Genomic DNA, 16,012 nt, shown 5'->3' on the forward strand with positions numbered 1-16,012 from the left:
GAGACAGTGATCGCAAAAACGCGGCATAGCGCGTATTTTACCCAATATTAAGGTCCAGGGACTCACTTTTTCTAAATGGGCGGGTCCCCGGGGACGCGCTCCACTGGGATTGGCTGGAGGTGTAATGATTGATTTCTACCTTGTCCGGCTGCAGAGAGAACTAAATATGTGGAGAAGGAGCCTCTTGGTCAAGGGAGACATCAATCATTACACCTCTAGCCAATCTGAGTGGAGCGCGTCCCCAGCAGGGACACACCCCTTTAGAAAAAGTGTATTTGACTCTTCCCTGCTTCCCGGGCGCTCTGGCTGGCCGTGACAGTGAGTGACTGTGACCGTCTGTGTATTCATCATAACCCAGCAGCTAGTGCCATGGCGCTGCTGCAGTTCTGATCGGCTGATGCGCTGTTTTAGATATGAATCACATGGGGGAGGGGGGCCACGCACCTCTGATGTCCTGCATGCTTCAGTAAGCGCAGCGGGGATGGGGTTGGGGAGTATGTCCAGGAGCACACCGCACAGGAGGATCTGGCAGTGAAGGAGGGAAAGGGCGGCTACAGTGCACTACCGCACGTCACTGCTAGTGTTCACATCCCCTAGCAAAGTCCGTCCTTGATCCTCTCCATATAATCCATCACGAAGCTCTCACTGTACACACTCCCTCACCACCCGGGATTTATGGAGATCAGCGGCAGCCGCCCTCTGCTTGATTTATTAGGCTGTGCTGTGAACGGAGCTCGGAGGTGCTGGGGGAGGGCTGCAGTGTCCATACAGTTATTACTGTGTGCCCATACAGGTATTACTGTGTGCAGCCAGCTCCCAGCATAGGACAGGGCTAGGCACAAGCCAGGGGTGAGGGCTGCTCTGAACGTTCAGCTCATGGAGCCCAAGAGGCTGAGCTGCAGGGAGACATGTAATAGCAGCCACTAGCAACAGCAGGTTGGATCCTGTCCCCCCTCTCTCTCTCCCTAGCCATATTACACCATCTCTAGCCTGCACATCAAGTGGGGGTCTGGGGTGGTGGCTGCAATGTGTAAGTGATCCTCTACCTGGCGCACTGTGTGTAACGTGCTCTACCTGGCGCACTGTGTGTAACGTGCTCTACCTGGCGCACTGTGTGTAACGTGCTCTACCTGGCGCACTGTGTGTAACGTGCTCTACCTGGCGCACTGTGTGTAACGTGCTCTACCTGGCGCACTGTGTGTAACGTGCTCTACCTGGCGCACTGTGTGTAACGTGCTCTACCTGGCGCACTGTGTGTAACGTGCTCTACCTGGCGCACTGTGTGTAACGTGCTCTACCTGGCGCATTGTGTATGATGTGTTCTACCTGGCGCATTGTGTATAACGTGCTCTAACTGGCGCAGTGTGTATAAGCGGCACTACTGTGTGGCGTAATGTGAATTGGCACTATTGTGTGGCCGCGCCCCTTCCCCATGAAGCCACGCCCCTAATTTTTTGCGCCGCGCCTGCGGCGCACACTGCCTGTGGTCTGGGGTCTTGGAGGTGGGGCAGCATTTCACTTTCTGCCAAAGGACACCAAAATGTCTAGTTACAGCTCTGGTGCAGGGTGTCCTGCATGCTACACAACCCAGCAGCATTGTCACCCCCCCCCCCTTCCCCCTTGCAACTCTATTTTGTGGTGTCCAAATAAGATTAAGATCAATAAGAACCTTTAACCCAATGGGACCCAGAAAAGGACCGATTGGACCCCAATTTTTAAAAGTGAGGGGTCCCTGGGACCCACTTTTTGGGGGGCTCAGCGCGATCACTGGGAGAAATACAATTATCAATGGTAAGTTCTTACCATAATGTATATTTCTCCGGCAAGGTCCACAGGTTATCCACAGGATAACATTGGGACTTCCCAAAGCAATTTCTAGTGGTGGGGACGCTCCTGATTAGACAGGAGAACCTTTCGTCCGAATTCAACGTCATGAGAGGCAAAGGTATCCAAGGCATAATGTCTAATGGAAGACCATGCGGCTGCCTTACATATCTGTTCTGCTGAAGCACCATGTTGTGCTGCCCATGAAGAACCTACCTTACGTGTAGAGTGAGCAGAGACATTAGCCGTAATAGGGAGATCAGCTCGAGAATATGCTTCTGAAATCGTCATTCGGAGCCATCTTGCCAGCGTCTGTTTAGTAGCAGGCCATCCCCTCTTATGAAATCTGTAGAGAATGAAGAGAGAATCTGTCTTTCTGATGGCACTGGTACGATCTATGTAAATTCTTAATGCATGAAATACGTCCAGCTACGCTTCTCCCGCAGAAAGTCCTGATACCTGAAGAAAAGCCGGGACTACAATTTCTTCGTTAAGGTAAAACTTCGACACCACCTTTGGAAGATAACCAGACTTGGTTCTGAGAACTGCTTTATCTGGATAAAAAAATCAGAAAAGGAGACTTGCATGATACTCTTCTAGCTGATGCTATAGTCAGTAGAAAGAGTACTTTAGCTGTTAACCATTTAAGATCCACTTTTTTTAAGTGGTTAAAACGGTACGCCTTGAAGGGCTTTGAGGACCAGACTTAAATCCCAAGGTACTGCAGGAGAAACAAAAGGTGGTTGAATGCGCAACGTTCCCTGGAAAACAGTATGCACATCCTGTAAAGTAGCAATTTTCTTTTGAAACCATACAGTCAATGCTGAACTCTCAAGGAAGCCACCTTCAAACCCTTATCCATTCCTGCCTGAAGGAAATCTAAGATTCTGGATACTCTGAAAGATTTTGGGTCCATACTACTTTCACTGCACCAATGAATATAGACTTGCCATATTCGGTGATAAATGCGAGTAGATGAGGGCTTCCTTGCTCTAAGCATTGTTTGAATTACCTGTTGTGAAAAACCTCTTGACTTTAGGATAGAGGTTTCAACAGCCACACCGTTAAAGACAGCCGATCCAGATGCCTGTGATAACAAGGACCCTGCATCAGTAGATCTGGACATTAAGGGAGCAGAATTGGAGCAACCATTGACATCCTCTGCAGATCTATGTAGCAATGCCTTCTGGGCCAAGTCGGAGCTATCAGACTCACAGCACCTTTTGCTTGCTTTATTTTCCTCACCACCCTGGGTAGCAGGAAGAATGGAGAAAACAGATATGCCAGATGAAATTCCCATTTCACTGACAGTGCGTCCACTAGGATCGCTCCAAGGTCTTTTGTTCTTGACCCTTATGCCGGAACTTTGTTGTTCAGATGGGACGCCATGAGATCTATCTCTGGCAACCCCCACTTGTCTACTAGAGTCTGAAATGCTTCCGGATGTAGAGCCCATTCTGTTGCTTGAATGGTGTGTCGACTGAGAAAATCCGCTTCCCTGTTTAGGTAGGACTCCTCCTGGAACGAACACTGCGGACAATGCTGGAAGAATGGAGTTCTGCCCACTTTAGTATGTGACTTACCTCCTTCATTGCTCTTTGGCTGCGAGTTCCTCCCTGATGGTTGAGGTACGCTACTGCCATTGCATTGTCCGAACGGATCTGGACTGGTTTTCCGTGCAAAATATCCTTTATCTGAATCGGTTCCATGTATATGGCCCGAAGTTCTAACAGATTTATTGGCAGGCAACTTTTTCTGTGGTCCATTGTCCCTGGAAACATCTTTTCCTGGACACTGCTCCCCAGCCCTGAAGACCAGCATCCGTTGTCAGGATCTCCCAATCTGATATCCAAAAGGGTCTTCCCTTGTCTAGATGGGATGTCTGTAGCCCCCAGGGTAATGACCTTTTTACTGGAAGTACCATCATTTTGTTTTCTTTATTGTCTGATGTACTCCATTCCATCTGGTCAGAATCAGATGTTACAAAGGTCTTGAGTGGAATTGTGCATATTCCTCCATGTCGAATGTTGACACCATCAACCCCATCACTCTCATTGCCGTGTGAACTGATCTTGTTTGACTGAGCAACAATTCCTGAGTCATTAACTGCACCTTGGATATTTTTTTTCCCACAGGTAAAAATATCTTCTGCAGCCTTGAATCCAATACAGCCCCTAAGTGAATCCTCCGTTGTGACGGAATCGGAGACGACTTTGCCCAATTTATGAGCCATCCGTGTTTCTGTAGACAAGTTATTGTCTGTTGGAGATGGCTCGAGCAATTCCTGAGATTGTGCCAGGATTAAAAGATCATCGTGGTATGGGAAAATCCTTATCCCCTGCTTGTGGAGATAAGCTGCCATAACCACCATGATCTTGGTAAATACTCTGGAGGCTGTGGCTAACGCAAAGGGTAATGCCTGGAATTGAAAATGTTGCTGGAGGATAGGGAACCTGAGGTAACACTGATGGGACAATGCCATTAGCACATGCAGGTAAGCATCCTGTATAGCTAGAGATACCATGTTACCATGTAATCCCCTGGTTCCATGGCCAAAATTATGGAACGCAATTTCTCCATGTGGAACTTTGGGACCCAAATGTATTTGTTTAACATTTTGAGATTGAGGATGGGCCGAAATTACCCATTTGGCTTCTGGACCAAAAATAGGTTGGAGTAAAAACCCTGCCCCCGTTGTGCCGGGGGTACTGGAATAATTATCCTGGACTGAAGCAATTTCTGAACTGCTTCTTGCAGGGCCCTGGCCTTCGCCTCTATATGAGATGGGCTGGTGCGAAAAAAAAACTTTGAGGAGCTTCTTGAAAGGGAAAACATAACCCAGAGATACCACTTCTTGCACCCAGGCGTCTGTTGTCGACTGCTGCCATATGTGTGCAAACTGAAGAAGACTGCCTCCTACCTTGGAGTCCCCCAGGTGGATACCCGCACCATCAGGCTGATGGTTTCTGTTCTGGTTTGGAAGCTGGCCCTCTAGTGGCCCACTGCTTCTTTGCTTTACCAGACTTAATGTATTTGGTTTGCTTTGATACATCTTTACCTTTTTTGTTTTACCTTGCCATCGAAATGGCCGAATTCCCGAGCCCTTAGGCTTAGAATTATAACTAGCAGGGAACCTAACCTTCTTGGATTCAGCTTCTGACTCCAGAATATCTTATCAGTTCCTTACAAAACAGAATGTTCCCAACAAAAGGCAAAGCTTCCAGAACCTCTTTGTATTCTGAATTGGTTTTCCATGTACGAAGACAAATTGCTCTGCGAGCAGCTACCGTTAAGGCTGATGCTTTAGAAGCAATCGTACCAATATCCATTGCTGATTTTTCTACAAATAGCGCAGCTTTTTTCATATGGGCTATATGGGACTCCTGCTCCCTAGTAGGTGCTAAGAGCCCATTCTCCAGTTCTTCAGCCCATTCAACTACCGCTTTCGCCATCCAGGCTGAGGCCATAGCAGGCCTTGTGACTGCCCTTGACAGAAAATGTTTTTCAAAAAACCCATCAACTCTTCAGTCTGTGACATCTTTTAATGATGTAGATGGCAACGGTAAAATAGATTTTCGCACCAGTCGAATGACGTGCGTATCTACCTTTTGGAGGCACTTCTCTTTTTAAACAGTCCCCAGTTAGAAAAGGGTAGCAAGAATCCCATTTTTTTTGGAATTCTATATTTCCTATTGGCCGTAGCCCATGGTTCTGCCATAATTTCCATCAGTTCCTCTGACCCTGGAAACTCAACCCTAACTGTTTTGGGACGTTTAAACACAGGTGCTTTAGTTTTAATTATTGGCTCAGCTGAATCCTCTAGAGACAGAATAGCCTTCATTGCTCCAATGAACTCAGCTATATCTTCTGAGCTGAAACCCTCCATTTGTTCCTCATATGGTGAAGTCAAGTATATGGAGTCATCATCTGTTTGTATCATCCTGTGTAGCCTGTGGATTTGATGATCTATTAACCCTTGGTTTATCAGCTTGTTGATTTTGTAAAAGCTGCAAGGGACATACCATAAGAAGGGAGCTGCATGTATGGGTTAATAGTGTACCCTATTCCTGAGTTTGAAGCTGCAGGGACCAACCTGTCAGCTATACTAAACAGGGTTTGTGCAAACATGGCCCAAGGTGGATATACTTGTTGAACAGGGATCTGCCTTATAATCTGCTGGAACACAAAACTATTTGCACATAACCCATCATTTGCCAAGGATTGCGTTATCAACCCCACCTTACAGGATAAACCTGTTTTGAGTATTGGTGTTAATTTAACCTCGTCACCTTTGCCGCTCTTAGACATGATAAACAATCCATTTTTCCACAGTATCTGTGACTGGAAACACTTTATATGCATAAAAGTGATATCAATATGAACCCAACCCAAGCACCAGCATTGAGGTTCAGAAGAAAACTCTGACAAACATATATAAAGTCAGCAATCACACTAGCAGTCAGTCACATGTTATATATTAGTCATATGTGCAGATTATCAACTATGAACACATTTTCAAGTATGTAGAAGTACATTTACTATTTTCTGTTCTATACAGTTATTATGTATTCAGACGCAATTGCGGAGAAAACCACAGTATAGTACAAAACTCGTATGCAGTAGGCCAGGCCTGGACAACCTGTGGCTCTCCAGATGTTGTGAAACTACGCATCCCAGCATGCCCTTCCACAGTTTTAGCATTTCCTAATAGCAAAATTGTTGCAAGGCATGATGGGACCTGTAGTTTTACAACAGCTGGAGAGCCACAGGTTGGCCAGGCCTGCAGTAGGCACTAAACTTAACTAATCCTGGCGCCTTAGGATCCCTAAAGCCTAGCGCTAGAGCACCCGTGGTGGTGGTGCGCCATCTACTGTTTGATGGTCTCCTCCCAAATCAGTGCGGCTGTGTCCGTATTCTCCTTCTAAGCGGAACCAATGCCTTGCCTTCTCCACGTGCTCCGGCCACAGCCTGGTAACGTCTGCTGGACCTGCTAGTAACATCCGACACAGATGCCCATCGCTATTGCACTTGTACCGTGGGTAAGCGTTGTTGCGACCTGGCGGAGAGTTGTTGGAGCGACTCTTTCCAATATGCGTGTAAGACGCTGTTAGGAAAGATCACTAGTGTTCACTCTAGGATTTTTTTAGGGCAGGGTGCTGAGCACTGAAGAGGGCACATTTTTATTTTGAAGGGCACATTTTTGATGTGACGCTTTGCGCACAAAGCATAGCGCATGTGTTTATAGTTTTTGTTCATAAATTTTGCTCTTAATAAATCATATGCCCATGCATACATATAAGAAACCTAACATATGTACTTGGAAACATACTGTGTATGACCGGTCTTCTTGAAAGTTTGGCTGTAGCATATACATAAGTAGATAATTATAAATGTCTTTTCCATTGCTGAAGTAGTTATAATCCATATGTCTTATAAAACAGAAAAGTTAAAATATATAGGAAAAAAATAAAGTCTGTTCTGCTAGGGAAATACTGTAAGCAGTACATGCTCACTGCTTACCCTGTTCTTTCCCTCTTTAACAGAGTGCTGTGTTATTTACAGTGCCTCCTCTGCCATCCAGGTGGCTCAGGATAGAAAGTGTGTTCCAATTTCAGAGGTGGGCAAGGAGTAGACGACAACATTGTAACATGCACTCTGACTGTTGCATTCTGTATACAAGGGGGCAATTTATGGTCCTGCAGGGTGCACTGAAAAAGGGCAGGGTCACTTTTTCACATTTCAAAAAATGGGCAGGGTGCAGCACCCTGCTGAAACAGCCTAGAAGGAACACTAATCACTCAGAAAACATAGTAAGACTTTAAAAAAAGAAATCTAATACAGCTTAGGGCTGCCAAACACAGCAGCCCTGTGACCGTGGTCCTGCTCCTGCCGCACCAAACAAAAAACTGATTTGACTGAGTCGGTGGGTGGGATTATATGGATGAGCCTGGTGCATCCGGGGAGGTCAGGAAGCTAGTGATCGTTTGGTGCCAATCCGCTGTCACGCTATCATATCCCAAAGTTATCCTGTGGATAACCTGTGGACCCTGCCGGAGAAAGGGGAATGTACACTCGCCTCTCTGATGGTGTGCTAAAAAGGAAGAATTACCCGAAGAGCGTCCGCTGCAGGTTAAGAAGATAACACACCTTCGGACCGGAGTGCTACATTAGTATTCAGTAACTTTATTTAACTTTCCTGATCTTCCCTATTCCCTAGCACTAAACCTACCGAAATCTCTTGTATAGACATTTCCTATTTATCCTTTGAAAAGATGGTGTCTCAGGTGACAATGAATCCTGATTCCTCTGCACACATCACACTGAGCTGAGAGACTGTGACATGGTCACATTACCCCCATTCCCATGGTGTGTGCAGAGAATGGTGACATCCTGGTGCATCAGCTGACAGTAGGTGTGACAGGATTGGTAGCATGTGTTACCCATCTATGGTCAGTGCAGGGGGTGAGTAATGTATGATCTGCACATTCTGAGGTCAGAGGATGAGGATTATACAATTATCAAAGAAACCTTTATAACCCATGTGTGTATTATAGTAAGTATTGGTGCCTGCTGCCGGAGGGTAGAGGTCTCTGTGCTGCACATCTGACTGGAAATGGGGATAAAGCAATTTGACAACATAAATATAAAAACAATGATCAGTGACTTGGCGCTATTTGTTATTGTATAGAAATATACATCATGTTCCTTAGACAATATAATATTTCTACCATTAATGTAGTTACCCTAGTAACCTTTATGCTCTTACATAACTTTCTTTCAGGACAGCTGCGAAGGATTCCCACTAACAGTAATAGAAGACATTGAGGAAAGGGACATTGTTCTCTGCTCAAGCCAACTACAGACGCCATTTCTTCTTACACCTCTGGGGGATTCACAAAAGCTATTCTCATTATCTGGATAGAAAAAGATTAAACTACTAATTTTTTTTTCTCATCTAATTCATGATGAGTCTCACAGGAGAGAAACCATTTACATGTCCTGAATGCAGCAAGTGTTTTTCCCAGAAGGCATCTCTTGTTAGTCATCAGAAGATTCACATAGGCGTGAAATCATGTGAATGTTCTGAATGTAGGAAGTGTTTTTTTAAAAAGTCAGAGCTACTTAGACATCAGAGGAGTCACACAGGCGAAAAACCATTTAAATGTTCTTTATGCAGCAAGTGTTTTTCCCAGAAGGTACATCGTGTTTTACATGAGAGAAGTCACACAGGAGAGAAACCATTTAAATGTTCTGAATGCAGCAAGTGTTTTTACGAAAAGAAAAATCTTGTTAGACATCAGATGATTCACACAGGAGGGAAACCATTTAAATGTTCTGAATGCAGCAAGTATTTTTCTGAGAATGCAGAGCTTGTTAGACATCAGAGGATTCACACAGGAGAAAAACCATTTAAATGTTTTGAATGCAGCAAGTGTTTTTCCGAAAAGAAAAATCTTGTTAGACATCAGATGATTCACACAGGAGGGAAACCATTTAAATGTTCTGAATGCAGCAAGTGTTTTTCCCAGAAGGCAGAGCTTGTTAGACATCTGAGGATTCACACAGGAGAGAAACCATTTATATGTTCTGAATGTAGCAAGTGTTTTTCCCATAAGAATAATCTTGTTAGACATCAGTGGATTCACACAGGAGAGAAACCATATAAATGTTCAGAATGCAGCAAGTGTTTTTCACAGAAGGCAGAGCTTGTTAGACATCTGAGGATTCACACAGTAAAAAAACCATTTAAATGTTTTGAATGCAGCAAGTGTTATTTCGAAAAGAAAAATCTTGTTAGACATCAGAGGAGTCACACAGGAGTAAAAACCATTTACCTGTTCTGAATGTAGCAAGTGTTTTACCCATAAGAATAATCCATTAGATGTCAAAGGAGTTACATAGGAGAGAAACCATTTACATGTTCTGAATGCAGCAAGTGTTTTATTAAGAAGAAAACGCTTGTTAATCACATGCGGAGTCACTGAGGGCCTGAATGCAACAAGTGTTTCATAAGGGAACGTGTATCACTACAATATGCAATTAGGGATGCCAATGTTTATTTTCCGATTGCGGCAACTGTTTTATATAAATAATTCTTGATAAAGACAGGAGAGGTCTGACATGTGGACTTACAGTAAGCTGGGAACACACTGAGTGATATGCAGCTTTCATCCACCAGATCAGACAGCAAATCACTCAGAATGGAGCATATCGGGCAGTGTGTATTCCCAATACGTGCGCTCCCACAGTTCCTAGTGATATCGCTAGTGTCCTTGTTTATGCTAATGAAGGACATAACACAGTTGTTCTGTTCTTCATTAACATCGCTGCAGTGTGTATGAGCAATCTGGACTGACTGCAAATTGTTCCGATGTCGTAATGAATGCCCATCGTCCCAGTGTGCACCCAGCTTTAGAGGTAGTTACCCCTTGGCTCAGTCTCTCTGTTAGTAACCCTCCTAACTTCTAGTAAAGTGAAATTGGGATCTGCACCAGAGTTATGACTATATAAATTATATGAAAAATACAAAGAATATATTAGAAATATCTTCTTTATATTCTTTTTTTTTTTTTTTTTATTGTCAAAACTCTGGAGTAGAAAGTCTATGGCAGGTGAGGGAGTACCGCCCTTGCCTACCTTTTCAGTAAATATCTAATCAAATCTCGCCAAAATACCAGCAGTATATACTGTAGTACCTGTGTATAATGCCTAGATGTATATACTGTAGTGCCTGTGTATAATGCTTACATGTATATACTGCTGCACCTGTGTATAATGCCCACATGTATATACTGCAGCACCTATGTATAATGCACACATGAAGCTTTTGGCTCATATACTGTGTGTAAGTCTGGCTCTGGAGCTAGCCAGTGCCTCCTGAGCCATTTACCTCACCGCACGTCCCTGAGGTGCTGGGACTAGTAGAGAGTTCCAGCAGCTCCTCTCAGTACTGGGATTCCCTCTATGACTGGCAGAGCTATGAGTACTGGGTATTTCTACAGGACACCTGCATGCTGACCTGCATCATTCTACATGTCTCCTCTGCTCTGTCTTATGCTGGGTACACAGTAGACGACATTTCAAATGATTTTGCCGAAATTGACCAATCAGCAAATCGCTAATAATACAGTGTGTACCCACCAGGTCATTAACGATGCGTGCTTCCATGGGTCACTAGTGACATCCCCTGTGCACTGTACATGAAGCTCAGTCTGGGGATGTCACTAGCGATGCTATGTGCTGAACACAGAATGTACCTCCTCCTCCCCTCTCCGCTCCATTGCTGCCGACATCAGTAAGTGTGAAATGTACATTTCAATGTCACGTCACTAGTGAGGTTGCCAGGTACACACGTTGTTTAGTGTGTACCCAGCATTACACCTCCTTCTTCCGACATACCTTTCTATTGCTTCCCTCCCTCTATTTTGAATACTATGTAATATTGTGTAAAATGTTGCAATGAAGACGCTGGTCACCTGTATCCCATAGTAACTAATCATTGTAGCATTTGTTAGCTTTGCTAACACTAGATAGCTGATAGGGGATATCTGGTTGCTATGGGTTACAGCACATCCTTGCTTTTCCTGCCTGTTAAATAAGTACCAAGGAGAACACATCGTGTACCAGGATAATGATAAAGATCCTTCATGATAAACATTTTTTTAAACTAGTAAAATATGCACAATATTATGACATAGTACATAGTCATCTAACTTGGATAACTCCTGCCTGTATACTGATGAACCATGTTATAATATTATCTGTAATAACCTTTTATGTAACAAGCAGCTGTCCCCATAAGACTTGCTGAATAAAAACTGATCTGGATAAATGTGTCTGTTTCTGATTATTAGAAATATTAGGATTTTGGTACCTACCGGTAAATCCTTTTCTCGTAGTCCGCAGAGGATGCTGGGGTCCACATTAGTACCATGAAGTATAGACTGGTCCACCAGGAGCTATTGGCACTTCAAGAGTTTGAGAGTGTGTGCTGGCTCCTCCCTCTATGCCCCTCCTACCAGACTCAGTCTAGAAATTTTGCCCGAGGAGATGACATACTTAGAGAGAAGGACTTAACACAGTGGTGAGATTCATACCAGCTCACACATAAAAGGCACGTCAAGACAACTAGCTTGAACTATTCGTCAACAGCTGAAATGTTACTTACCAAGTAACAATGCAGTACTCGACTAAAAGGAAGTTTTACTGAATCAAATAACAATAGGAAAACGAAGCGCTGGGCAGGCACCCAGCATCCTCTACGGACTACGAGAAAAGGATTTACCGGTAGGTACCAAAATCTTATTTTCTCTTCTCTTACGTCTTAGAGGATGCTGGGGTCCACATTAGTACCATGGGGATGTACCAAAGCTCTCAGAATGGGAGGGAGAGCGCGGAGGCTCCTGCAGCACTGATTGACCAAACTTCAGATCATCAGAGGCCAAAGTATCGAACTTGTAAAACTTTGCAAACGTGTTCGAGCCAGACCAAGTTGCAGCTCGGCAAAGTTGCACTGCCGAGACACCCCGGGCAGCCACCCAAGAAGACCCTACCTTACGAGTAGAATAGGCCTTAACAGATTTTGGACACGGCAGTCCTGCCGTAGAATAAGTGTACTGGATAATGAACCTAATTCAGTGAGAAATAGTCTGCTTAGAAGCAGGACACCCAATTTTCTTGGGATCATAGAGGACAAACAGTCTGACTTTCTGTGATGAGAAGTTCTCTTCACATATATCTTCAGAGCGCTCACGACATCCAAAAACGTTGAAGTAATTGAGGATTCAGTAGCCACTGGCACCACAATAGGTTGGTTGATATGAAATGTCGACACAACTTTTGGAAGAAACTGCTGACGAGTCCGGAGCTCAGCTCTATCTTCGTGGAAAATCAAGTAAGGGTTTTTACAGGATAAAGTCCCCAGCTCAGAGACTCGTCTAGCAGAAGCTAAGGCCAACAAAGTGACCGTCTTCCATGTAAGAAATTTGAGCTCCACCTCCTGTAGAGGCTCAAACCAATCCGACGGGAGGAACTGCAACACCATGTTAAGATCCCAAGATGCCGTAGGCGGTACAAAGGGAGGTTGGATATGCAGAGCTCCCTTCAAACAGGTATGAACCTCAGGAAGGGCAGCCAATTGCTACTGAAAATGGACACGGCTGAAATCTGGACCTCCACAGATCCCAATCTCAGACCCATATCCACTCCTGCTTGCAGGAGGAGAAGGAAACGTCCCAGTTGAAATTCCACTGCAGGAAACTTCTTGGACTCACACCAAGAAACATATTTCTTCCAAATATGATGGTAATGTTTTGGCGTTACCCCTTTCCTAGCCTGTATGAGGGTAGGAATAACTTTTTTTGGAATACCTTTTCGAGCAAGAATCGGGTGCTCAACTTCCATGCCGTCAAACGTAGCCTCGGTAAGTCTTGATAGGTGGATGGCCCCTGCTGAAGCAGGTCCTCCCGAAGAGGAAGAGGCCTCGGCTCTTCTTGCAGTAGATTTGGAAGGTCCGCGTACCAAGCCCTTCTTGGCCAATCTGGGGCTGTGAGGATCGCTTGAACCCTTGTTCTCCTTACGAGCCTTCGGATTCTTGGGATGAGTGGGAGTGGTGGAAACACGTCCACTGACTGGAACACCCACAGAGACACCAGGGCGTCCATTGCCTGTGGGTCCCTCGACCTGGAACAATAACGCCAAAGCTTCTTGTTGAGACGAGAGGCCATCATAACTATTTGGGGCAATCCCCAAAGATCTGTTATTTCCTTGAAAACCTCTGGGTTGGTTCCAAATGTGACTCTGGAGCAGTCGCGTTGTGAGAACAATGGACTGCAGCAGCTTCTCCTGGGATGATGTTTTTATCAGGAGATCGTCCAGATAAGGAATGATGATCACATCCTGCTTGCGGAGTAGCATCATCATTTCCGCCATCACCTTGGTAAACATTCTCGGTGCTGTGGAGAGGCTGAATGGCAGGACCTGGAATTGAAAACGACAGTCCAGCATTGCGAAGCGGAGATAAGCCTGATGCGGCAGCCAAATCGGATTGTGAAGGTACACATCCTTGATATCCAGTGATACCAGGAATTCCCCCTCTTCCAGACTTGCTATCACCGCCCTGAGAGACACCTTCTTGAACTTGAACTCCTTTAGAAAAGGGTTCAATGATTTTAGGTTCAGAATGGGCCTGACCGATCCATCCAGTTTCGGAACCACAAAAAGGTTTGAATAGTAACCCTTTGTCAGCATGTGAGGTGGTACCGGCACAATGAGCTGTGCCTTCACCAGCTTTTGGACAACGTCTTGAAGTATTGTACTGTCTTCCAACAGAGTTGGTAAGCCCGACTTGAAAAAATGAGGAGGGAGACTTTGAAATTCCAGCCTGTATCCCTGAAACACAATGCTGCTGAGGGAAGAAACGTAGACTTACCCACTGTACCGGTGGATATCCACGCGTCTAGAGCATCCCCAAAGAGAGCCTAACCTGTATAGGTTAGTGACTCCACACCTTCTGGATTCCGTGTCGGCCGACCACTGGTGGAGCCACAGTCCACGAAGAGCTGATACAGACATGGAAGAAATTCCCGCAGCCATGGAACCCAGGTCTTTCATGGATTCTACCATAATACCTGCAGAATCATGAATGTTGCGTAAAATACAATGCAACATCATCCCTATCCATCGTATCCAAAACCTCAGTTAAGGTAGCCGACCACTTCACTATTGCCTTTGCAATCCATGTACTAGCAATAGTGGGACGTAATATGGCCTCCGAAGCAGTGTACATTGATTTCAGAGTATTATTTTCTCATACGTCCTAGAGGATGCTGGGGTCCACTTCAGTACCATGGGGTATAAATGGTTCCGCAGGAGCCATGGGCACTTTAAGACTTTTTCAGAGTGTGAACTGGCTCCTCCCTCTATGCCCCTGCTCCAGACCTCAGTTTAGAAAATGTGCCCAGGCATACTGGATGCACTCCAGGGGAGCTCTGAAAGACTTCTGTTTTTTTATTTTCAAGGAGGACTGCTGCCAGCAGTCTCCCTGCTTCGTGGCACTTAGGGGGCAGAAGTAGGAACCAACTTCCTGAATAGTTTCATGGCGCTTCTGGCTGACAGGACACCATTAGCTCCTGAGGGGTACTGAACACTAGCTGAGGCTATGCGCTCACTCTCACAGCCCGCCGTCACCCCCCCCTTACAGAGCCAGAAGACAGGTGAGCGTACAGAAGAGGATCTTCAGTCATCATGATGGCTAAAAGGTACTGCGCAGCGGGCAGGAATGCTGCACGCCATGCTACCCATCAACACGGGCACAACAGGTTGCAGGGCGCGGAAGGGGTGGGGCGCCCTGGGCAGCATGAACCTACTCAAAACTGGCTAACAAGGGGACATAAGATGCTGAGGCACAGTCCTACCCCCGTCAGTATAAAAAATAGTATTGAAAAGTCTGAGGGGAAATGCGCCATTACGGGGCTAGGGCTTCCTCAGTCAGCCAGCACACTGCTCAGCGCCATTTTTTCTCCTAGTAAGCTACAGAGAAGAATGCTGGTCCTCCCCTTCTGAACCAAGTATCAGGGTGCAAAACGGGGAGCACAGTAAAAATTGGTGCTGTATGGTGAATTTGTCATTATAAAAGCGCTACAGGTCTTGGCATTTTGTGTTACACAGGGATTATATAACTAGCGCTGAGTTGTGAACTGGCAAAATCCTTTCTCTTTCCTTCTGACAGATTTTACTGTGTGTCTGTCCCCTATAAGTCCCGGAGTGTCTGTGGTTTGGTTGTGTACGTGTGTGACATGTCTGAGGCAGGGAGCTCTTCCCCTGAGGGCGCCATTTTAGGGACACAGAGTTATAATGTGGTAGCGCTGCCGGCACACCACGAGCCTGAGTGGGTGAAAGAATGATGTGATAGCGTGAATTATATCAGTAAGAGATTGGATAAGTCTGAGTCTCATGCAGAAAACTGGAGAAAATCAGTGGAAGATGTGATTCTTCATAGTTCTGCCTTTTCATCCACAGGGGAACCCTCTGGGTCACATAAGAGGCCATTTGCACAAATAGTACAAACTGATACCGACACAGACTGATTCCTGTGTCGACACTAGTGATTCCAGGGGAATAGATCCTAAATTGGCAAAAAACATTCAATATATGATTGTTGCTATAAAGGAGGTCTTAGAAGTTACGG

General features: G+C 45.3%; 1 pseudogene; it reads left to right on the forward strand.

The window, feature by feature from the left end:
* Positions 1–16,012, forward strand: part of LOC134934237 (zinc finger protein 260-like) — a 102,017-nt pseudogene that overhangs the window by 16,152 nt on the left and 69,853 nt on the right.

Source organism: Pseudophryne corroboree, chromosome 6 (genome assembly GCF_028390025.1).
Source record: "Pseudophryne corroboree isolate aPseCor3 chromosome 6, aPseCor3.hap2, whole genome shotgun sequence".
NCBI classification, from domain to species: Eukaryota; Metazoa; Chordata; class Amphibia; order Anura; family Myobatrachidae; genus Pseudophryne; species Pseudophryne corroboree.